This window comes from Apostichopus japonicus, chromosome 9 (assembly GCF_037975245.1).
Source record: "Apostichopus japonicus isolate 1M-3 chromosome 9, ASM3797524v1, whole genome shotgun sequence".
Classification (NCBI taxonomy): domain Eukaryota; kingdom Metazoa; phylum Echinodermata; class Holothuroidea; order Aspidochirotida; family Stichopodidae; genus Apostichopus; species Apostichopus japonicus.
The window spans coordinates 7,868,248-7,894,129 of NC_092569.1; the positions used below are offsets into that span (position 1 = coordinate 7,868,248).

A 25,882-nucleotide genomic window follows, 5' to 3' on the forward strand; every position below is an offset into this window, starting at 1 on the left:
TTTAAATTCTGATATTTCAAATGAAATTATTACAATTAGTTGCATTATGTGTGCCCATATTATTCAAGCTACCTTATTAAAGGGGAATGCATATTTGATATCTTTAATCAGTGATTCATTCATCAAACTATAACATCCCTGTAATTTTCACACACTAAATAGGTAGAAACACTATCTTGATTTGGCGTGACTCGCATGACGTGACTCGCGTGACATTCGTAAAGGGTGATTTTCTGCACAATTTGAATATCTTCTGAAAAGGAAAATTCAGTTATCCTTTTGGTATCTATGTGAAGACTTGATATTCATTATTTGGAGTAAAACTTTTGGGCAGGCAAGGAGAAAAAACCAAAAACAGTCAATTTTGTGACTCACGTGACGGCAAATCGAGGGTGTTTACTGTTTTCAATTTACCACTGTTGTCTACTGCCTTGATGTCAAAATAAAATTGAAGCTATTAAGTGAGCACTATACTATAGCAAATATAATTAGTCAAACACACAGTAAATAGGTAGAAACACTATCTTGAATTGATGTGACTTGCGTGACGTGACTCGCGTGACATTCATAAAGGGTGATTTTCCACAAAATTTGAATATCTTCTGAAAAGGAAAATTCAGTAATCCTTTTGGTATCTATGTGAAGACTTGATATTCATTATTTGGAGTAAAACTATTGTGCAGGCAAGGAGAAAAAAAAACAAAAACAGTAAATTTTGTGACTCGCGTGACAGTAAATCAAGGGTGTTTTCAATTCACCACTATTGTCTAATGCCTTGATGTCGAAATAAAATTGAAGCTTTTAAGTGAGCACTATGCTATAGCAAATATAATTAGTCAATAAAACTGATGATACCTAAGATTACTATGTACAAATCTGCACAAAATGAAATTTTACTGTATTTTTCATAATTTAGTTACTACGGGAACCATTTGTTATTACCGACCCCATAATCAAACAAATGATGTTTTGGGGGTGAAAAATTATTTTTAGTAACTGCAAGCATTCTACTTATTAGAAACTTATACAATTTTAATGTACAATGATTTTAAATTTTTGAGTATGATGTTGACCTTATCATGGAATTGACCATATACTGCTGAAAAGTAATCGAAGTTAAATCCTTCAATCCATCGCCACAGCAACGGTGTACGTAAAATACAACATTCCCTCTTTAAGACATAGCACATACCATCCAAACAACTGCCGATTTCCAGTAAATTGAAAGTTGTAAACAAAGCTAGGCATTTTTTTTTTTCCAAACCGATGGTTAGGCTACATTTCCCATTGACTTAGTGTGGCTGTTAGGCTAACATGTGGTCGAAGGTTGCAGTATTTCACGGATATTTTAGTTCTAGCTAACTGCGTCACAATTTCAGCGAATAAAGAGATGCTTAGGCTAGATTTTCCCGTTGACTATGTGTGGTGTTCGGCTACCATGCGCGCGACGATAGCAGCAAGGAAAGTATGTAAACAAAGCTACGCAAAGTTTTTGGGGGGGGGGGCAAACCGATGGTTAGGCTACATTTCCCATTGACTTAGTGTGATTGTTAGGCTAAAATGTGGTCGAAGATTGAAGTTTTTCATGGATATTTTTATTCTTTATTTGTGACACAACTGAGCGAATAAACAGATGGCTAGGTTAGATTTCCAAGTTGACTCAGTGTGAAGTTAGGCTACCATGTGGTCGGAGTTTTGTGGGGATTTTAGGTTATTGTCGCTGGTACATTGCTTAGTGGAGGCCGTAATTTGCCAGTGACTGTGTGAGAAGTTTGCGGTGATTGTGCGCGCGACCCTCCCTCGTAATTTTTAGACAACTAAGACATTCTTTTAAGTTTTTTTTTGTCACAATTTGACTATTCTACAGTAATTATTGTGTAACAATTACATACTAAATATGATTTGCATTAAGCATGTTCAATTTCAAGCACTTTTCAATGACATTTTCCAAAAATATAAGAATTCAAGTACTTTCAAGGCCTTGAAAACTGACCAATCAAATTCAAGCATTTTCAAGGTTTTCAAGCACCCGTACGAACCCTGTGAAAAGAAGGGCACCACACCCCCCTTAAATGCGTAAAAACCAAAGGGTAATGATAAACAGCACCCCTCCCCCCCCCCATCAACACCGAAAAAATCTTGTGTATGTAAACCATTTACATATATTTAGTGTTATCAGATACATGGCTAAATGTTTGTAAGGTCAAAATCTGGTGAAAAAGAAACAAAATTATGCAATATGTAAAGAAGGCAGCTCGAAATATGAATCTGCATGCCAGTGGTGGACGAAGGGGAGGGGGGGTTAAGGGTGGGGACTGGACACAAAGGGGAAATGTAATGGAGTGGTGTAATATTATAAGTATGCAAATTTATTGTAGTGAAATTTTCAGGAATACTAACTTTTACATGAATGTGCAGGTCACCCATATTTAAAAGGAAGGGCCCCATAAGCTCGTCTCCAATTGCCAATAGCCTCCTATTAGCGTAACTCCCAATCTTGATGGACATATGGTTCTCAAGTTATTGCAAAAACTTCTACTTTTGACTCCTAATTGACCTTTGTTGACCTTGGATCACATGACTGTTATGTTTGGAAACGATCCTTTACCCCATTCACAACTAGTCCCTTGGACCCTGTCAGTTGTAGTTTCACAAGTTATTGAGAAAAAAACACATTTTGACCCATAAATGATCTTTGGTGACCTTGGATCACATAACAGTTTTTTTAGAAAATGTGCCCCTACTTCATTAACAACTTGTCCTAATGTAACAGCCATGTCAGACTTCATGACTAAGTTATTGCAAAAATTAGCATAAGTTGGCAGTTTTTTGCACACATAAGTTTCTTTGGTTTGCCCCGTATCTCCTAAAATGATCATATTTTTCAAGATTTGTCCTTTGACCTTTTGACCTCGAGTTCAGATGTAGTTTGACACGCTGATTCCAAAAAGCAACATGACAAGTCAACAAGTCAGTACGACCATCCTAACTGTTCTTATTAAAAACAGAAAAAAAATGACCTTTTTGTTTGGAACTTACCTTTGAGATCCGATTATGGCCACGAAAATTCATATACCAAAGAAACTAATAAAGGTCACCGGAAGTCAATCGAAGGTCAGGGGTCACCTAGGTGTGGGTCGACTACTGAATTACAATAGTGTAACTCCCAACCTTGACAGACATTTGTTCTCAAGTTATTGCAAAAATACTAGTTTTTGACCCCTGACTTACCTTTGTTGACCTTGGATCACATGACTGTTATGTTTGGAAACGATGCCTTACCCCATTCACAACTACTCCCAAATATCAACCATGTCGGACCCTGTCAATGGGAGTTATTGCTTGCTTTAATATTTTGGTCTTTGGCTTCTAACTGACCTTTGGTGACCTTCACAGGCACCATAAACAATTGGGTTCATCTACTCAATGTGGTACTCATATATACACCAAATATTAGATTGGTCCAAGTTTCCTATCTTGAGATACTGTGTTTACAAGCGAGGCGTCACACACACACACGCGCACGCACCTACACGCACATACAAACACTCTCTGCCTGCATGAATACATAGGTTATGATTATCATCGAAACCAAAAATGGGATGTATGTTAACCTCTACATATATTTAGTGTTATAAGATATGGCAATAATGTTTGTAAGGTCTAAATCTGATGGAAAACCAGAATGAAAACATTTCATGGTTCAATGCTGCTGTTCATTAGTTCCATTCATAGGGAAATTTCTAACAACGCCCTAATACAACAACAGTAATTTATGCACACAAACTTTCGTTGCCAAAGTAATGCTAAGCACTGATATCAATTGCAACACACATCAGTGTGTGAAGACTATCTACCATAGTACCATTATCATCATACCAAGTTTAACGAAATTCTGATTAATAGTAGCCAAGTTATTACATTTTGGAGTTTTTCACGTTTGACCCCATGACCTCATTAATATTCATGATATGAGCACCAAAATCATAAGGGTTCATCTACTTACTATGGGCCACCAACCCACTAAGTATGGTAATGATCGGTCATTCCCTTGTTGAGTTATCGTGCATACAAACTTTTCATACCCAAATATTGCTAAGCCCGCCCCCTCATAAATATGCATGGTACAAATTGCAACACACATCAGTGTAAGAAGACTATCTACTAGTGTTTACACGGGTCCAAAAATCGGGAACCGGGTACCCGAGAGCCGTTACACCTTGGCACTGGGAGTTATTCCATTAAATGTCTGAAGATTAACTTTGAGCTCATATAACTTAACACACAAAGGTCACCTTGGGTCAACTTATTGACATTTTTGATCAGTGACGTGAATATAGCATCAAACATTTTTTGCCTATTTTCTCCCCCCAAAATACTAGTTTTTTTATCATTATTTGACCTTTGGTGACCTCGGATCACATGACCATTAAGTTTGAAAATATTCCCTTATACCATTTGCAACTTGTCCAAAAATATCAACCGTGTCACACCTTGGAACTGGGAGTCATTGCATTAAATGTCTGAAAATTAACTTTGACCTCGTATAACTTCACACACAAAGGTCACCTGGGTGTCACCCTTTGACATTTTTGATCGGAAGGTACCCTTGATATCCGAATCTAGCATCAAAACCAAACATTTTCTTTTTTGCCCGTTTCCTCCCAAAATTAGCACATTTTTTCTAATGTGACCTTTGACCTTTTGACCTTGGTTTCAGATGAAGTTTTATCTCCTGATTCCAAAAAACAAAACGACAAGTGTGTACAGCCATCCTAACTCTGACGGAAAAACTTTGACCACATATAACTTCGCACAAGAAGGTCACACGGGGTCAACCTATTGACATTTAGGATCAGAAGGTACCTTTGACATCTGAAAATAGCATCGCAACTGTAAAAATTCCCAAAACATGTTAAGGTCACCAGAGGTCAAATTAAAGTCGACAATTGGATTACATTGAAGCAACTCCCAACCCTAACGGACATTTCCTTCTCAAGTTATCGCAAAAATGCTAGTTTTTTATCATTAATTGACCTTTGTTGACCTTTGATCACATTACTGTTATGCTTGGAAGCAATCCCTTACCCCATTCACAACTACTCCCAAAATATCAACCATGTCAGACCCTGTCAATGGGAGTTATTGCTGTTTTTAATATATTGGTTTTTGACATCTAACTGACCTTTGGTGACCTTTGCCGGCACCAAAATCAATAGGGTTCATCTAGTCACTTATGGGCTACTCACCCACCCACCAAGTATGGTAGTGATCGGTAATTCCGTTGTTGAGTTATCGTGCATACAAGCTAAAGCATCACACACACGCACACACCCACGCCAACCTGAATACATAGGTTCCTTTGCTTTTAGCAAGGAACCCAAAAAACAAAATTATGCAATCTATAAAAGCGGCAGCTCCCAATGTGATCCTGCATGCCAGTGGTGGACGAAGGTGGGGGGTGGGATATGGTTGGGGACTGGACACATATGGGAAAATGTAGTGGGTTGGTGTAACAGTATATATAGGCAAATCTATTGTAGTGCAATTCCCTAGGACACAAGGGGGGAAATCTATCAGAGTTGTGTAACATTATATATAGGCAAAGCTAATGTAGTGAAATTTCCTGGAATACTGACTTTCATGCAATGTTCAGGTAACCCATGGACAAAAGGTAGGGCAGGAAACCCCATCCAATTAACTACATGGAAAGACAAAGGGAATTAACCAGTTCTTACAATGGGATGTATGTAAACCTTTACATGTATATTGTGTTATCAGAAATCCTAACTTACAAGACCTGCTCCAGACTTCCTCGGATTTCAAGTGACAAGTTTTCACAGTACCAGTGTTGTCCTCCCTGTCACTGTATGTTTCTGCATGCAGCCAATTCCTCCCAAGGACAATATTAATTCCTCCCTAATTCCCATTGGACAAATTTAAATTTGTTATTCCTCCCACCCAATCAATGTCCCCAATGAATAAACATGACCAGGTAGAATGTGCCAAGTCTGTTTACCAACCTAACTATAAAGAACAAAATTCCTTTCCCAAGCCCAAACAATGCCCATGGATTTTAATCCTCCCTAAACTACCCTTCACAAATTCCTAGGCCATTGACAAACAAATATATATCTTCTGGGTAACAAAATGGAGTAACTCTACATCCCATCCAATATTAACCCACATTTGGAGTAAAGCAAATTGATACACTTTTGGGATCTACAAGATTTCAAAATAAAAGCATTCTAGGATTTTTTTTACCATTGCCATGACCTAAATTACCGTGTTTTGTGTGCTTGAAGAAATTTGTGATATCATCTTATACTGCTTTGTTTGTTTAGGCTGACCATGGATACTTTATTGAGAAAGACCAAAACTATACCAATATCTTAACATGGGGATTTACTGCTGTAAGGTGTAACACAAATAGGAAAAGGATCTCTTCATCAAAATGGCAAAGAATGAACTGATACAACATTTATACAAAGGTGAGTAAAAACTGCTGTCCATCAACTTTGTCTTCATTTCATTCTGTTTAATTCTGTTTAATTTCGCTAGAATGGAATCAACACCCTTTAACGCTCTGCAGTTTGAATAAAGCTGTTTCAAAGAAGTTGAAAATGTCTTTGGCTTCCTCATGATATTTTATTTCGCCTATAAAGTATGCTGCTATGAGTAGGGCTTATCCTTAAGGAAATAATTTTCCAGTGCCCAACTGTTCCCAATCAACTATCACAAAACAAAAAAAAATGTTTTAACGCCAAGATGGTCTTTTGCACAATTTATGGTGAAGAGTTTTCCTAAAATGGACAAATATAGAAGTATTTTATCTCAAAATGATTTAGCCTGTATGTGTACAAAAAAGTACCAACAGCAAAGTTATAGTGGTCATGAAAATCAGATGCAGGTAAGGAAAAGTATTTGTTTTGAGGGATGTATATCACTAAAGGGAAATTGAACCCAAAAGGTAAACCTGTGTCATTATTGGTAAAGTCAACCGATCCAGTATGGAATTCAGTTCTCTTAATAGCATGGAATTCAGTTCTCTTTTGGGTATAATCTGATCCAAATTTAGCAAACATGAGTCTAATGTTTAAGTACCATCTACTTTGAACTTGAATTTCAATTTTCCAGTCCAGAGTGCATTGCATATCCCATGTTTGGGAGGTTCGTTTACCACCGTACATTTAGTGTAAATATATATCAAGGTGTATATCTGGTGTTAAAGTAATAAAATTATGCAGTGGATAAGGGGGGGCTGCTCCTAATATGTTTTTGCATTGGTTCACTGTATGCCACGGGTGGGGGAGGGGTAAGAGTGGAGGTTGGACACACAGTTGAAAATGTTTTGGAGTAGTGTAACACAATAAATAGGCAAAGTTATTGGTGAAATATCCAGGAATACTAACTATGACATTAATGTACCGGTTACCAAAGACAAAAGCAAGGGCACCACAACCCCTTCCCCTTACGTCTAGGAAAAACAAAAAAATTATTCACAGCCCACCCCCACCCCCCCCCCAGAATGGGGTTTATGTTAACCTCTACATATAGATAGTGTTATCAGATATCACTTTAGTGTTTTTCAGGTCTAAATCTGGTGAAAATGAAACAAATTTATGCAATCTATAAAGTAGGCAACTCTCAAAGTGATTCTGCATGCCAGTGGTGGAGGGGGATTAGGGGTGGGGATTGGACACAAAGGGGGAAAATTTAGTGGAGTGTTGAAACAGTATATATATATATATATGCAAAGCTATTGTAGTAAAATCTTTGATGCAATGTACAGGTAACCCATGGAAAAAAGGTAGGGCAGGACATCCCATCAGCTGCATGGAAAGACAAAGAGAATCAATCACAGTCCTTACAATGGGTGTATGTTAACCTCTAGTTTTATCAGATATGGCATTAATGTTTTTGAGGTCTAAATCTGGTGAAAAAGAATGAAAATTATGCAATGTATTAAGGAGACAGTCCCCACTATGATTCTGCATGCCGGTGGTGCACGAAGGGGGGAGGTGGCTGAGGGTGGTGACTGAGGGGTGGGACTGGACACCAAAGGGAAAATTATAGTGGAGTGGTGTAACGGAAGCTGGTCACTTCGCCCAACAACCATTTCGCCCGACTGCCATTTCGCCAAACCAGCCTGGTCATTTCGCCCAACCAGCCTGGTCATTTCTCCCAACCAGCCTGGTCATTTCGCCCAACCAGCCTGGTCATTTCGCCCAACCTTGATTAAATATTATACTTCAATAAGGAAACGTTTGGGAATTGTTAACGTTACAGGATACAAACCGAATATTAAGGAAACTTGAAGTCCTTTAGTTTGTATAACTTTAGTAAGGAAACGTTTAGGAAATGTTAACGTTACGGGACACGAACTGAATATTAAGGAAACTTAAGGATGGATCAGTGTTTAAAATTAGGGGTTAGGTTTGATAGGTTTGATAGGAAAAGTTCGGGAATTGTTAACGTTACGGGATACGAACCAAATATTTAGGAAAGTTGAAGTAGTGGTTACATTATTACAGTGGTTACATTGATTAAATATAATACTCCAATATTACGGACGGGTTTTATATTTTAAATATAACTTTTGTCAGACTCTGATCGATATCAAACGGACATCACTTTATTTACCTACCAATAATATAACCCACAATAAATCAACTTGAACTAGTAAAATAGAAAAAGGGATATTATTCCACACCCATTCCCCTTTGTTTGTATAATAATATAACTTCCATTGTATGCGTAACTGCCTAAAGTAGTGTAATACTATAACCCAAAATAAATCAAGTTGAACTACTGAATAGAAAAGGTGATATTATTGCACACCGATTCTCCTTTGTTTGTATCATAAAATAACTTCCAAAGTAGTGTAATCCTCCCATTATACCGGAAATAACTGCTCAAACTCTGATCTATGTCCAAGGACATCACTTTATTTACCAACCACGAAGTAATATAACCCAAAATAAATCAAATTGAACTAGTGAAAAAGAAAAAGTAATATTATTCTGACTGGGCTTTGGGCCTAACTTATAGATTCCCCCCTGCTATCTCAGGCCTCTTTGTTAAAGCTAAGGGGAACAGGTGTGGACGGGGTCTTAGAGGCTAGTCCCCCTCCCCACAGGGCGGGGAGTACTACCCCTCCCGTCAGAAGCGTCAGAAACTCGATGTTAGGCTAGGAGTCGAGGGAGTAGCCCTCCCTCTTTGTCGGGAAGGACTACCACTCGACTCCAAGGCAGAGACCACTTTGGAGGGGCTTTGGTCTCATAATAAGGAAGGGCGGTGACCCGTGAAGCTGGGTCACAGAGGGTGCACAGTGTTAAAAGGTTACCAGGACATTCTAGGCGCGGTAGAATGAGTGTGCTAAGGTTGTGGGGAGACAGGTAAGCGAGGAGCGAAGTAAATATCCAAACCAGTAAGTTTTGGAATGTCAATGAGAAATCTAGCTAGGCCTAACCATCTGTTTATTCGCTGAAATTGTGACGCAGTTATAAGATATCCATGGAACACATTCATTATTGCTGTTACGTTCGACCACATGGTTGCCTAACACCAAACTAAATCAATGGGGTAATCTAGCCTAGCCATTTGTTTATTAGCTGAAATTGTGACGCAGTTATAAGATATCCATGGAATACTTTCGTTATTGCTGTTATCTTCAACCATATGGTAGCCTAACACCACACTAAGTCAATAGGAAATCTGCCTAACCATCGGTTTACAATTTTTTTTTTTTAAATCGCACTTTGCGTAGGATTCGGGGTAATAAATTAGGAACCGGGTAGTATCGCGTTGGGCGGGTACCAGGGTACCGGGATAACCCCTGCAAACATTACAGGACACGAACCGAAGATTAAGGAAACTTGAGGATGGATCTGGTTTTAGGGGGTTAGGATTGATAGGTTTGATAGGAAAAGTTCGGGAATTGTTAATGTAACGGGATAAGAATCGAACATTAAGGAAAGTTGAAGTAGTGGTTACATTGCAATGAAACAGTGGTTACATTGGTTAAATATAATACTTCAATATTACGGACGGGTTTTATATTTTAAATATAACTTTTGTCAGACTCTGATCGATATCAAACGGACATCACTTTATTTACCTACCAATAATATAACCCACAATAAATCAACTTGAACTAGTAAAATAGAAAAAGGGATATTATTCCACACCCATTCCCCTTTGTTTGTATAATAATATAACTTCCATTGTATGCGTAACTGCCTAAAGAAGTGTAATACTATAACCCAAAATAAATCAAGTTGAACTACTGAATAGAAAAGGTGATATTATTGCACACCGATTCTCCTTTGTTTATAAAATAAAATAACTTCCAAAGTAGTGTAATCCTCCCATTATACACAAAATAACTGCTCAAACTCTGATCTATGTCCAAGGACATCACTTTCTTTACCAACCATAAAGTAATATAACCCAAAATAAATCAAATTGAACTAGTGAAAAAGAAAAAGTAATATTATTCTGACTTGAATAGGAGTTTAAAAAAAAATGGTTGTGCGAAATGACCAACAAGGTTGGCCGAAATGACCATGCTGGATGGGCGAAATGACCAGGCTGGTTGGGCAAAATGGCAGTTGGGCGAAGTGACCAGAAAGGCGGTGTAACATGAAAAATAGGCAAATTTATTGTAGTGAAATATTCAGGAATACTAACTTTGACATTAATGTGTAGCTCATCCATTGACCAAAGGAAGGGCACCACACCCCTTCCCATTACTTCCATAAAATACAAAGGTTAATGATTCACAGCACCCCCCCCCCACCTCCCACCATCACTTTCAAAAATGGGGTGTATGTTAACCTATACATATATAGTGTCATTAGAAATGGCATAAATGTATTTAAGGTCTAAATCCTTCTTTAATCTTTAATGATTCACTGCACTCTTTGGACCGGGCAAGACGCATTGTGGTACTCTTCTACATTGTCTTAAGAGTTCATATGACCCATTGGTTAGGTGGTCCAATGCGTGCTGGTTGTTTTTAGGGCCCAAATGCTTTTTATTCCCGGTCCCGTTACATTAATTTAAGAAGTACGATGTAGTGGTCATTTAAATTGGTCAAGCATTCTTTGGACTGGGCAGGATGCATTTTGGTACTCTTCTATACTTTCATTAGAGTTCATACGATCCATTGGTTGGGTGGTCCAATGCGTGCTGGTTTTGATTAGGGCCTTAAGGTGTTTTTGAGGTCTCATTACTTTCATTTAACAAGAGCCCAAGGGCACTGTGGTTCCTTGCGTAGGGGTATATGACAATACACATAGTATTATTAAGCAAAATTAGGCTCAAGTAGTCAAGTAATTGTGGTCCTACATCTACCCATAAAGTAACCAACACTATAGCCAACACTTTTGTGATCATAAATTGTGATCTGATATTTGATCAAAATGCACTTTTGATATCTGAATATGGCGTCTGATTGTAAGAAATATAAGGTCACCTACAAACGGGTCAACAGATATGATAACATTGGTGACCACAGATGACATGACCGCAGGGTTTTCGTTAGTAGCCGGGACCCGAGTCAAATGACCCGCTTACTGCACGTACATGACCCGGCTACTTTGCGACGCTCAGTAAAAAAAAAAAATTTAAATTAAAAAAAAAAAAAATTTAAATTAAAATTTAAAAAAAAAAAAAAAAAAAAAAAAATCGAGAGGAATAAATACCCACAACCAGGTCAGGTGTGATTGGAACTGTCACAGCAGTTAACTGTTGGTAAAAACTACAAGAAGTTGAACATTAGTAGTATGGTCGAGGAGATGAGGCCGAGGGGTGGGTGAGAGTAGAGGTAGGCGAAGGGCTTCTCTTGACATACAAATTGTTGCTCAACAGAGATAAAAGCTGAATAAAAAACAGAAGGTTCTATCACAGACCTAGTTGGGTATTTTTTGGCAGTAAAATCCTACTCACTTTGTAGGTACCGTAGACCTATTATCATTTTGTTATGATCGCACTTCATTTAATGCAGCAAGTGCGTCACACCCTTGCTAAGTTCGGTTCAGTGGCATAGCTACCTCCCTAGGCTCCATGACCCGAGTGTTAATAAAAAAAATCAGGAGAAAAAAGAAAAATAGGACAGAAGAAAGGGGTGATTGGGAGGGGGCAATATCATTGACCAAACAACTGTATATTGCACCATTTTGCATCTAGAGACTTTTTAAATTGCAATTTTCCGGCAAGGGAGGGGGACCCCTCCCCTTAGACCCCTCCCCCATGTCCGGGTACAGACAGTCCCGCCTACTTTTCAACTTGACCCACCTACTTCATTTCTTAACAAAAACCCTGCCGTAATGTTTGAAAATTTTCAACCACCCCATTCACAACTTGTCCCAAAATATCAGCCATGTCACACCTTGGCATTGGGATTTAATTGCATTATTAAATGTCTAAAAATTAACTTTGAACTTGTACACATAACTTCACACACAACTTATTGACATTTTTGATCGGTGAGACATGAATATAGCATCAAACGATAAAAATTCAAACATTTTTTTTCTTTGCAATTTTTCTCCCCCAAAATACTTGTTTTTTAACATTAATTGACCATTGGTGACCTCGAATCACATGACCGTTAAGTTTGAAAATATTCCCCTATACCATTTGCAACTTGTCCAAAAATATCAACAGTGTCACACCTTGGAACTGGGAGTAATTGCTATAATGTCTGAAAATTAACATTGACCTTGTATAACTTCACACACAAAGGTCACACAGGTGACAACCCTTTGACATTTTTCATCAGAAGGTACCTTTAACATCTGAAAATAGCATCGAAACTTTAAAAATCCCCAAAACACGTAAAGGTCACCAGAGGTCAAATTGAGGTCAAAGGTCACCCAGATGCATTTGGCAATTGGATTACATTGAAGCAACTCCCAACCCTAACAGACAATTTCTCAAGTTTTCACAAAAATAGTAGTTTTTTATCAGTAATTGACCTTTGGTGACCTTGGATCACATGACCGTTAAGCTTGAAAATGTTCCCCTATACCATTTGCAACTTGTCCCAAAATATAAACCGTGTCACACCTTGGCACTTGGAGTTATTGCACTAAAGTATGAAAATTAACTTTTACCTTGTATAAAATTACCACACAAAGGTCACCTGGGGTCAACCCATTGACAATTTTGATCGGTGAGACGTGAATATAGCATAAAAACTATTACATTCAAACATTGTTTTGCTTTGCCCTTTTCTCTGCCCAAAATACTAGTTTTTTAACATTAATTGACCTTTGGTGACCTCAGATCACATGACCATTAAGTTTGAAAATATTCCCCTATACCATTTGCAACTTGTCCCAAAATATCAACTGTGTCACACCTTGGATCTGGGAGTCATTGCATTAAATGTCTGAAAATTTACTTTGACCTCGTATAACTTCACACACAAAGCTCACCCTGGTGTCAACCCATTGACATTTCTGATTGGAAGGTACCTTTGATATCCAAATCTAGCATCAAAACCAAACATTTTCTTTTTTGCCCGTTTTCTCTCAAAATAAGCATATTTTTTCTCATGTGACCTTTCACCTTTTGACCTTGGTTTCAGATGAAGTTTGATCTCTCCTGGTTCCAAAAAACAAAACGAAAAGTCTGTACAGCGATCCTAACTACGAACAAAATACTTTGACCACATATAACTTTGCACACAAAGGTCACACAGGGTCAACCTATTGACATTTATGATCAGAAGGTACCTTTGACATCTGAAAATAGCATCAAGACTGTAAAAGTCCCCAAAACATGTAAAGGTCACCAGAGGTCAAATTCAGGTCAAGGGTCATCCAGATGCGGGTCGACAATTGGATTACATTGAAGCAACTCCCAACCCTAACGGACAATTCGTTCTCAAGTTACCGCAAAAATATCGGTTTTTAACATTAATTGACCTTTGGTGACCTCGGATCACATGAATGTTAATTTCAAAATGTTCTCCCAACCAGTTTACAACTTGTTCCAAAATATCAATCTTGTCACACATTGGCAGTGGGAGTTATTGCAGTTTTAATATTTTGGGTTTTTGGCCTCTAATTGACCTTTGGTGACCTTCACAAGCACCAAAAACAATTAATAGGGCACACCTTCTCACTATGGCAGATCTATATAACAAGTTTGATTTAGGTCCAACATTCCTTTGCTGAGTTACAGTGTACCCAAGCAAGTACGTGTCACAGACGCACACACCTACACCCATAAACACACACACATACTCCAAAACCTGTCTACATATGTTCCTTTTGCTAAAGCAAGGAACCATAACCAGCAAGACGCATAAATGGTACCCTTCTACATTGTCTTAAGATTTCATATTACCAACTGGTTAGGTGGTCCAAGGCGTTCTGGTCTTGAGTAGGGCCCAAATCTTTCCGTGGCCCCATTACATCCATCTAATAAGTGATGGTGTATTGATCATGTGAATTGGTCAAGCACTGTTTGGATCGGGGAAGATGCATTTTGGTACATCGTCTTTGGAGTTCATATGCCGAATTGATAAAACCTCACTATCTTTTGAAAAATACACTAAAATGTACTTTTTCGACGAAGAAACCTTGATTATCTCGTACGGAAGCAAAAGGCTTTCCAAAGTTGTATATCGAATCCATTATCGAATAAATAACATGTAATGTGTTACTACAGTTACTTATTCGCGAATGTCGAACGAAGAACGTGGGAAAAGTATCTAAATCCACACCGGTCAATGTTTATTTATTTTTTTATTCGTTCTTCGCAAATCAGCGATCTTTTCACTTTAAATCTCGGTTTCTGTCATCTGTGTGCTGTACAATGTGTGTACACACGGGGTCAATGGTGCCACAGTGCAGTAGTTACTTTACGGACGGGACAGAGAATACCCATTATCATCTTGCTTGGCCATAAAGAATGCTTAGATATGCTAGTTGCAAAGTTTTAACAACGTAGGCTAGGTGAAGACTGTTAGCTAGGAGCATGCGTGTGTTGTTGGTCGAACATTCAAGTAAGCGATTGTTCAGTTCGATCGAGTTTATGACCAAGGGCGTAGGAACCGGGGGGGCTGGGGGGCGCCAGCCCCCCCAGTGAAAAATGTGGAGGGGCGGAAGTATCATTCCGCCCCCCCGGTTCGCAAGTCAGAAAACCCCTTTTTCATTTCCAAATGAGAAAAAAAATCTCATTTGGAGCACCAAATTGCATCTAAGGCCAGGTGAAAATACAAAATTAAGTTTACAAAATGGAGTGGGCGTTGAAGTGTGCTATATTGCACCAAATTGCATCTGAGGCCACCTGGAAATGCAAAAAATTCCAAAGGGGAGGGGGACACCCCCTCCCCTTAGACCCCTCCCCAGGCTGGCCATCAGTCTTCAGCCCCCCACTCAAAAGTACCTTCCTACGCCACTGTTCATGACTGATCCACAAAGAAAGAATTTGGGATGTTTTATAACCCATACAATGAAAAAGAAAAACATTTTATTGAACCGGGTTGTAGTAATGTAAACTACGAACTCTACTCACTCAAAAACTTTCATTCTGGAAAAATAACAGTGTGTAGTCTGATACTTGAGTTTTTACTGTATTATTCATAATGCAACTGTCTGATTATAGTTTTACTACTCTGTAAACAACGAACGTAGTACTGCATAAACAAAAAATGCTTAAGACGTCCTTCCTCGGATTCCTATTTGCTGTCAGGCCCTTCACATTAGGTCATATGCCCTTCATAACTGAAACCTATAGCAATAGCATTTTTGTCGTGCCTTTTTTTTGGAGACAAGTTATTTCAAATTTCAAGCCCTGTGAAAATTCATTCCCTTGTTGAGTTACCATGCATACAAACTTTTCATACCAAAACATTGCTAAGCTGTACATTATATCAAAGTTGGTATTCTAGAATATTCCACTATGTACAATCATTTTTCCAATATATGTTACAACACTCCGATACATCCCCCCCCCCCCACTTTGTGTACAGTCCTAGGAAATTTCAAATGCCATTGGTGGACAAAGGAGGAGAGGTTAAGGGTGGGGACTTGACACAAAGGGGAAAATGTAGTGGAGTGGTATAACAGTTAATAGTCAAAGCTATAGTAGTGAAATTTCCTAGGACTGGACACAAGGGGGGGGAATGTATAGGGGTGTTGTAATAAGGGGTTAATCAACAGTCTAGCGTGCGTTACTCACAGGATTAATGCACGATCGGGGGATAATGCAAGCGATGCTGAGTGCATCCAGCGATAGCATTAACACCCGGAGTGCATTAATCATGTGAGTAACGCACGCTAGACCGTTGATTAACCCCGTTCATTCATACACTACCATTTGTGTGGGGGAAAAATCATAAAACAAAACATTTTTTGTTACATATAACCAAAGGTTTATTAAAGTGATGCCCCGTAATTTTACCGTGCGTTACTCACAGGATTAACCACGGTCAGCTGACCTGAATGGACCAATAGGATTTAGGAATCTTTACTAAGTATGTATGAACATTATATAAAGGAAAAGTTATTGTAGTGGAATATTCTGGAATACTAACTTTGATGTAATGTACAGCTTACACAACATAAACAAAACGTAGGGCAGCACACTCCTTCCCTTTAACAGCATGACAAAAACAAATAGAAATAATTCACAGCTCCCAAATATGGGGTGTATATTAACCTCTCCATATATTTAGCATTCCAGATATGGCGTTACTGTTTTAAGCTGGTGTGAAAAAACAAAATTTTACCATTACTAAGGGCAGAAGCTCTAAATGTGTTTTAAGATCCTACACTGCCTGCTAGGAGGAGAGGTGGGGTAAGGGTGGCCCTGGACACAAAAGGGTAAATGTTTTGGAGTGGTGTAACATTATATATAGGCAAAGTTATTTGTGAGATATCGTTGTACACTTAACTTTGAAGTTAATGTGCAGGTCACCGATAGCCGGAAGGGCACCACACCAATTCCCTTTAATTGCATAAATATCAAAGGATGTGATTCACAGCACTACCCCCCCCCCCCTCCCCACCACCAACACAAAAATATGGGGTGAATGTTAACCTAAACATATATTTAGTGTTATCAAATATGGAATTAATGTTTTTAAGATCTAAAACTGGTGAAAAAGAAAGAAACTTATGCAATCTAAACATTAGGCAGCTCCCAATGTGATTCTGCATGCCAGTGGTGGTCAAATGGGGGGGAATAGGTAGGGACTGAAGGGTGGGGAATGAACACAAAGGGGAAAATGTAGTGGAATAATGTTACATGAAAAATAGGCAAATTTATTGTAGTGAAATATTCAGGAATACAAACTTTGACATTAATGTGGAGGTCACCCATAGACCAAAGGAAGGGCACCAAACCCCTTCCCTTAGTTTCCATAAAAACAAAGGGAAATGATTCACAGCCCCCCACCCCCTCCCACCACCACTTTAAGAAAAATGGGGTTTATGTTAACGTCTACATGTATTGGGTGTTATAAGATATGGCATTAATGACTTTAAGGTCTAACTCTGGTGAAAAAGAAACAAAATTATCCAATCTGTAAATGAGGCAGCTCCCAATGTGATTCTGCATGCCAGTGGTGGACGAAGAGGGGATGGATAAGGGTTGAGACTAAAGGGTGGGGATTGGACACAAAGGGGAAAATGTAATGGAGTGGTGTAATATTATAAATATGCAAATTTATTGTACTGAAATATTCAGGAATACTAACTTTGAAGTTAATGTGCAGAACACTCATAGTTGAATGGAAGAGCACCACACCCCTCACCTTAAATGCATTAAAAATAAAGGGTAATGATTCACAGCACAACCAACTGCCCGCCCCCCCCCCCCAAACACCAAAACATCTGGTGTATGTTAACTTCCACATATATTTAGTGTTATCAGATATGGCATTAATGTTCTTCAAGTCTAAATCTGCTGAAAAAGAAACAAAATTATGCAATATATAAAGGAGACAGCTCTCAATGTAATTCTGCATGCCAGTGGTGGGTGAGGGGAAGGGGGGTTAAGGGTGGGGACTTGACACAAAGAGGAAGATGTAGTGGAGTGGTGTACCAGTATATATAGGCAAATCTATTGTAGTGAAATTTCCTACGCCTGGACAAAAGGGGGAAATGTAACGGAGTTGTGTAACATTATAAATAGGAAAAACTATTGTAGTGGAATATTCTAGAATACTAACTTTGATGTAATGTACAGTTAAACAAAAGGAAGGGCAGCACACTCATTCCCTTGACAGCATGACAAAAAGAAATAATTCATAGCCTCCAAATATGGGGTGTATGTTAACCTCTTCATATATTTAGCATTCCAGATATTGCATTAATATTTAAGCTGGTCTTTATCTGGTGTAAAACCAAAAAAATTATGCAATCATTAAGGGGAAACAAGGGGTTAGGATGGGATCTTGACACAAAGGAAAATTGTTTTGGATTGGTGTCACATTATATAAAGGCAAAGTTATTTGTGAGACATCATGGAACACTAACTTTGAAGTCAATGTGCAGGTCCCCCATAGACGAAAGGAAGGACAGCACACCCCTTCCTCTTACTTCCATAAAAAACAAAGGGAAATGATTCACATCCCTCCCACAACCACCGAAAAAAATGGAGTGTATGTTAAACTCTACATATATTTAGTGTTATCAGTTATTGCAATAATGTTTATATGGTCTATATCTGGTGAAAAAGAAACAAAATTATGGAATCGCTTGAGGAGACACTTGCTCCCAATGTGATTTTGGTTTGCTTCAGTGCATGCTAGGAGTGTGGGGTGGGGGTAAGGGAGGATGGACTCAAAAGAGGACAATTATTTTGAGTGGTGAAATATTATATACAAGCAACCTAATCAGTGAATTCTTCAGGAATCCTACCTTTCAAGACAATTTACAGGTCACATAGAAAAAACAGTAGGGCAGAACATCCCCTCCCTCTAGTTGCATAAAAACAACGGGAAAGGATTCCCTGTTGACAAAAATGGGGTATATCTTTACCTTTAAATATATTTAGTGCCATCGGATATGGCATCAAGGTTTCAAGGTCTATATCAGTTGTGAATTAAAGTAACAAACTATGCAAATAATAAGGAAGGTAGAGCTATCAATTTGATTATGCATTGGGTCTGCATACCAGGAGATGGAGTATGGGTAAGGATAGAGATTGAAGAGAAAGGGGAAGGTGTCTTGGAGTTGGGTAACATTAATGAATGAAATATTTATCACTGTTAATGGGTGGGCAGGCTACTCCCTCCCCTATTTGCAAGACTGATGTATTGGTTCAACACATACCAGGGGTGGAAGAGGTGTCAAGGGCAGCGATAAATAGAAAGAAGTTCTCATCAAGAATTAGGAAAGTTTAGTATTAACTAAGTTTTTAACAGGTTGGTTAATCGGTTTCCTATATTATTGACAGCAACAAAATTGTGCCAAATGAGCCAACAGTTATGCACAGGGCCTAGGCAAGGCACCATATTTACCAATTGCCTGATAATCAGCCTATATTGATGCTGATCATCTCACTGGTAATCGGTCAAACACTTAGTGTACAGGCTACCTAGCTTTGTTTCTGGTCAAAAACACCTGCAGCAAAAATTATGGAGCCTCTGTTATCATTGTCAATGTGTCCCTGAATTCCATGCATGATCCTAGAATGTGAGCCTAGAGAATGCTAGGCGAATTCACTGGTGTATCTAGGAATGGGCCTATGAGTTAATGTATTCTGGATAGACCTTCATACTAGCTAGCAATAGCCTAGGGGCCTACAGCAAGCTACCACAACATATAACAGTAGGTTACAGACCAGCTAAGTATAACTATAAGTATAACGGTACACAAAGCAGTAAAGTTAGTCATGACCAATATGCATACTGCAGGTCAGATCCACACCCAGTAATAATATTAGGCCTATTTTATAATTATATCTTAATGATCAATGTAATTACTCACCATGGTAACAGGCGTTTGATTTTGAGTATACTTGACGGGGCCAAAGTGTAACGTATACGTACGTGTATTCTATACCCTACTTCTAACTACACAAGTGCGCGTACCACCGTCGTCAAGTTTGGTATCGCCACACTGCACACGTGCAAAACTTACTACAAATCATCCCTCAAATTTAGCACCCTTAATTTTTGTATATGATGTTTAAAAACAAATCAGAGATTAATATTTCCAAAAATTACCAGGCTATTGTGTGATGTGGAAATTCAGATTAAAAACATTCCTTATATTGTAAACAGAAAAGCTATTCCCGAAAAAAAAAGGACTGTTGACTTAGTGGTAATTTTTAGAAAAGGTATATATATACATTCCATAACTTTGCTAAGTCGTTACTCAAGGTCAAAGGGTCAAGTTGGAGAAGAAAACAAAAAGTTACGACAAATAGATGGCGCTATGCAAAATCCAACCGCATCAAGCGTCTTACAAAAAGCACACTTCTGGCTGAACACGAGCGAATTGCGAGCCCATTTAGTTGTATTCTGAATTCGATGTGATATCATCAAAGATTTAATTATATCAACAATTCAAGTGCTGATATCACCAATGATATGATGATATTAGCAATTGAATTGCTGACATCAGTAATTCATATGCTGTTATCATCAAATCAATTGATGATATCAGCAAATGAATTGCTAAAATCAGCAAATTAATTGCTGATTTCAGCAATTCAATTGCTGATATCATCATATAATTGATGACATCAGCAATTGAATTGGTGATATCGTTAAATATTTGATGATATCGTCGAAAACAGAATACAACTAAATGGGCTCGCAATTCGCTCGTGTTTAGCCAGAAGTGTGCTTTTGTAAGACGCTTGATGCTGTTGGATTTTGCATAGCGCCATCTATTTCGTAACTTTTTTTTTAAGACGAGCGCCCCCTGTTTTGGAATGTTGGTGGCAAAGTACACAGGAGAAATCGTTGAATTGCTCTTCTTCAGTTGAATGGGATAGTGGATATTTCAATGTAGATGTAAATAATTGGAATCGTAGTGAGTTGGAAAATATACAAGCAACTTAATTACACTTAAAAATAAAAACGTTGTCAAATTATTCGGCAAGGTTTTATACCTTATCTTACATCTACGTATTTAAACATAAAAAACATTGTCAGTAGATAATATAATTCAGTTAACATAGCATCCACTATGTAATTTAAACCCGGGTACCCTAAAACCCGATGAGTAACGGCTCTCGGGTACCCGGTTCCCTATTTTCGACCCGTGTAAACACTAATAAATATATATATGTATAAATGTATATATGTATAAATGTATATATGTATATATATATATATATATATCTATATATATATATATATATATAGATATATATATATGTATGTTTTATATGTATGTTTTGTATGTATGTTTTGTATACATTTTGTATGTATTTTGTATACATTTTGTATGTATTTTGTATGTATTTTGTATACATTTTGTATGTATTTTGTATGTATTTTGCATACATTTTGTATACATTTTGCATACATTTTGCATACATTTTGCATACATTCGCCCTCACATTTGGAATGTTGGTGGCAAAGTACATAAGCAATTTCGAATGGGTAGGTGGATATGTAAATGAAGATGTATAATAATTGAGATCGTATAGAGTTTGGAAATATATAAGCAACTTCATAACACTTTCTTTACACTTTTGTGATCTACATCTTTTGAAAATTAAAACGTAAGGGATCTTTTTTACATTTACCATGACCTTAATAACCCGTGTTTCATGTGGTTGAAGAAATATCTAATATCATTTTATACTGCTTTGTTTGTTGACCATGGATACCTTGATCATAAGAAAGACCATCATTAAAGAAACTATACCAACAACTTAACATGCGGATTTACTGCTGTAAGGTGATACGTTTTTACCCAAGGTCAGTAAAAACTGCTGTCCATCAACTTTGTCTTCATTTGATTGGAATGAACACGCTTTAACGTTCTACAGCTTCAATAAAGTTGTTTGAAACGCCAACATGGTCTTTTTCACGATAATCGTGAGGAGTTATTTGTAAAAATGGACAAATATAGTACAAGTAGTATCTAATAATATAGTAGGTTTATAGAGCTTTAGAAAAGAATCATTTGGCAGTATAAACCTTCAAGGTTTCCCATTCACCACAAGCTAAGGTGTCAGCTGTTGCAAGATATTTAGCTTTAATAGCTTTGAATATATCAAGAAGTGTGTGCTTACTTACACAGATGACACAACTGGGGAACAGACCGGTTCGGCCCTAAACGAGCTGAAATGCTTTTCTCGGTGAGAGGAGACACACCTTTAACGGTACATTTGTCTATTCTTCAGCCTAATTCCGTTTGGTAAACAGGCTGATTCGGTCGAAAATATACCCTGACGTTGCATGGTGCGTAGTACCAGGTTTGAGGCCTTAACGGTGAGGGGAACAGACCTTTTCGGTCGAAAACAAAACGAGGTGCTCCTCTCGACGAAAGAAAATACTCTTAATGACAATGGGGCCTTCGACCAAATTACGGCCTCATACCGTGTCTTTAGCAGTAGTTGAATACTGGTCATTCTTAGCATGAAGTTAAAAATTTCTTTTACAAGAGTCCAAAAGCCATCATTTCTATGGGGCCTGAAAGCATTGTGAATACCCTAATGATGAAAATATTTTACTTGAAGGTAGACCCAAAAGTAATCACACAAGACAGAACTCTCAACACCCCTGGGATGTTTTCGATCGAACGCACTCCCTCCCCAGCATTGTTTTGGCTCATAACGTTTTCATTACGGGTGTTTCATCTCGCCAAGGGAAGAACTCACAACACTTCGATCTTTTCGATCGAAACGCTGTTTTCTCTAAGCACTATATTGGTTCATATCTGTAAATACGGACCGTTATTATAAGGGTGTTTCCTCTCGCCGAGAGGAGGTTTACATTCGTTTTCGACGGAAACGAAGTGTACCAGGACAAGATGGGGTAAAAAACTTGTAGAATGGGGGAAGAACTTCATACCTTTTTGACCAAAACTGGCAGTATGGGGCTCAACACTGGTCTTATGCACCGCTTTCACTGGGAGTGTAACCTCTCGGCATACGGTGCGGGGGAACAAGTCGTTACGGTAATACAAAACTTGTAGTATGCACTGTTTATATTAAGGGTGTCCTCTCGCCGGAGGAAGAACTCCCAGCAGCCCTCAGATGTTTTCGATCGAAACGCTTTCTTCCCCAACACTGTTCTTTGGCTCATAACTGTAAATACGCACCGTTTTCATATGGGTGTCTCCTATAGCCGAGTCGCATGCACTGTTGTCACTGGGGGGTGTAAAATCTCGCCTAGTGTAGAACTCCAATTGTTGGGCGTTTTTTACCGAAACGACCTGTTCCCCGCCACCGTATTGTATGCAGTTTTTTATTAAGGTTGTCTCCTCTCGCCGGAAAAAGAACTTTTCACCCTTTTGACCAAAACTACCAAGTAAGGCGATTTAATCCAGTCTTATGCACTGTTTGCACTGGGTTGTTTAATCCCGCCGACGGAAGAGCTGCCGTTTTTTTTTTTACCGAAACGACCTGTTCCCCGCACTGTCTGGGGTCTAGAACTTGGAGTATGCACTGTTTTAACTGAGGGCTTTTCCTCTCGCCGGAGGGAGAACCCCATACAATTTTGAAGGCGTTTAAATCTGTCGTATGCACTGTTTTCACTGGTGGTGTAAAATCTCGCCTAGTGTAGAACTCCAATTGTTTTGACCGAAACGACCTGTAAGCCCGCCCCGTATGGGGTCCAGAACTTGTAGCATGCACTGTTATGACAAGAACTGCCAAGTTGGGCGTTTGAATCTGGTCGTAATCACTGTTGTCACTGGAGTGTTAAATCTCCCATTTTTTTACCGAAAAACCTGTTTCCCGCGCCGTATGGGATCAAGAACTTGTATTATGCACTGTTATAATAAAGGGTCTCTCTTATCGCAGGAGGAAGAACCCCATACCTTTTCCACCAAAACTGCCAAGAAAGCGTTAAAATCCAGTCATATGCACTGTTTACACTGGTGGTGTTAAATCTCGCCGAGGGAAGAACTCCCAATTTTTTGATCGAAACGACATGTTCCCCCGCACATTTGGAGGTCCAGAACTTAGTAGTATGCGCTGTCATTATAAAAGGGGTCTCCTATCGCCGGAGGACGAACTCCATACCTTTTTGACCAAAACTGCCAAAAAGGTGTTTAAATCCGGTCGTATAAAATTTTTTCACTAGAGTGTTAAATCTCGCCTAGTGTTGAACTCCTGTTGTTTTGATCGAAACGACCTGTTCCCCGCACAGACAGGGGTCCAGAACTTGTAGTATGCACTGATTTTTGTAAGGGTGTCTCCTCTCGCCGGAGGAAGAACCCAATACATTTTTGACCAAAACTGCCAGTAAGGCGTTTAAATCTTGTCGTATGCACTGTTTTCACTGGTGGTGTTAAATCTCGCCGAGGGAAGAACATATTTTTTATACCGAAACGACCTGTAAGCCCGCCCCGTATGGGGTCCAGAACTTTTAGCATGCACTGGTTTGACAAGAACTGCCAAGTTGGGCGTTTGAATCTGGTCGTAATCACTGTTGTCACTGGAGTGTTAAATCTCTCATTTTTTTTACCGAACAACCTGTTCCCCGCGCCTTATGGGATCAAGAACCTGTATTATGCACTGTTATAATAAATAAGGGTCTCTCTTATTGCAGGAGGAAGAACCCCATACCTTTTCCACCAAAACTGCCAAGAAAGCGTTAAAATCCAGGCATATGCACTGTTTACACTGGTGGCGTTAAATCTCGCCGAGGGAAGAACTCCCAATTTTTTGGATCGAAACGACATGTTCCCCCCGCACATTTGGGGGTCCAGAACTTAGTAGTATGCGCTGCATTAGTAAAGGGGTCTCCTTCGCCGGAGGACGAGCCCCATACCTTTTTGACCAAAACTGCCAAAAAGGTGTTTAAATCCGGTCGTATACAATGTTTTCAATTAGAGTGTTAAATCTCGCCTAGTGTAGAACTCCTGTTGTTTTGATCGAAACGACCTGTTCCCCGCACAGACAGGGGTCCAGAACTTGTACTATGCACTGATTTTTGTAAGGGTGTTTCGTCTCACCGTAGGAAGAACCCAATACATTTTTTACCAAACCTGCCAGTAAGGCGTTTAAATCTTCTCGTATGCACTGTTTTCACTGGTGGTGTTAAATCTCGCCGAGGGAAGAACTCCCAATTTTTGGATCGAAACGACATGTTCCCCCGCACATTTGGGGGTCCAGAACTTAATAGTATGCGCTGCATTATTAAAGGGGTCTCCTATCGCCGGAGGACGAACCCCATACATTTTTGACCAAACCTGCCAGTAAGGCGTTTAAATCTTGTCCTATGCACTGTTTTCACTAGAGTAGTGTTAAATCTCGCCTAGTGTAGAACTCCTGCTGTTTTGATCGAAACGACCTGTTCCCCGCACAGACAGGGGTCCAGAACTTGTATTATGCACTGTTTTTTATTAACGGCGTTTTTTCTCGCCGGAAGAAGAACCCCATACATTTTTTATCAAACCTGCCCAATTATGGCGTTTAAATCCGGTCATATGCACTTCTTTTCACTGCGGTGTTGAATCTCGCAGAGAGAAGAACTACCACTTTTTGAACCAGAACGACAAATTCCCCGAAACCGTATGTGGTCCAAAACTTATTGTATGATTTTTTTTATTGAAACTTGCCAGTTAGGCGTTTAGATCTTTTCGTATGCACTGTTTCCACTGAGGGTGGTTTAATCTCGCCTTGTGTAGAACTCCCGTTGTTTTAATCGAAACGATCTGTTCCCAGCACCGACTGGTGTCCTGAACATTTTGTATGCACTGTTTGTATTTACGGTCTTCTCGCC

General features: G+C 38.9%; 3 long non-coding RNA genes across 3 annotated transcripts in view; 2 read left to right on the plus strand and 1 right to left on the minus strand.

Moving 5' to 3' along the window:
* Positions 1-20,240, minus strand: part of LOC139973733 (uncharacterized) — a 52,086-nt gene extending 31,846 nt beyond the window's left edge. The window contains exon 1 of the long non-coding RNA XR_011795310.1: positions 19,956-20,240. This is a non-coding gene — a long non-coding RNA (uncharacterized lncRNA). The remainder of the gene's footprint in view (positions 1-19,955) is intronic.
* The window catches only part of LOC139973735 (uncharacterized), a 35,716-nt gene extending 12,656 nt beyond the window's left edge, over positions 1-23,060 (plus strand). Inside the window, exons 2-3 of the long non-coding RNA XR_011795317.1 lie at positions 6,345-6,491; positions 22,230-23,060. This is a non-coding gene — a long non-coding RNA (uncharacterized lncRNA). The remainder of the gene's footprint in view (positions 1-6,344; positions 6,492-22,229) is intronic.
* LOC139973734 (uncharacterized) overlaps positions 1-25,882 on the plus strand; it is a 245,354-nt gene that overhangs the window by 38,546 nt on the left and 180,926 nt on the right. The gene's annotated exons all lie outside the window — the stretch shown is intronic.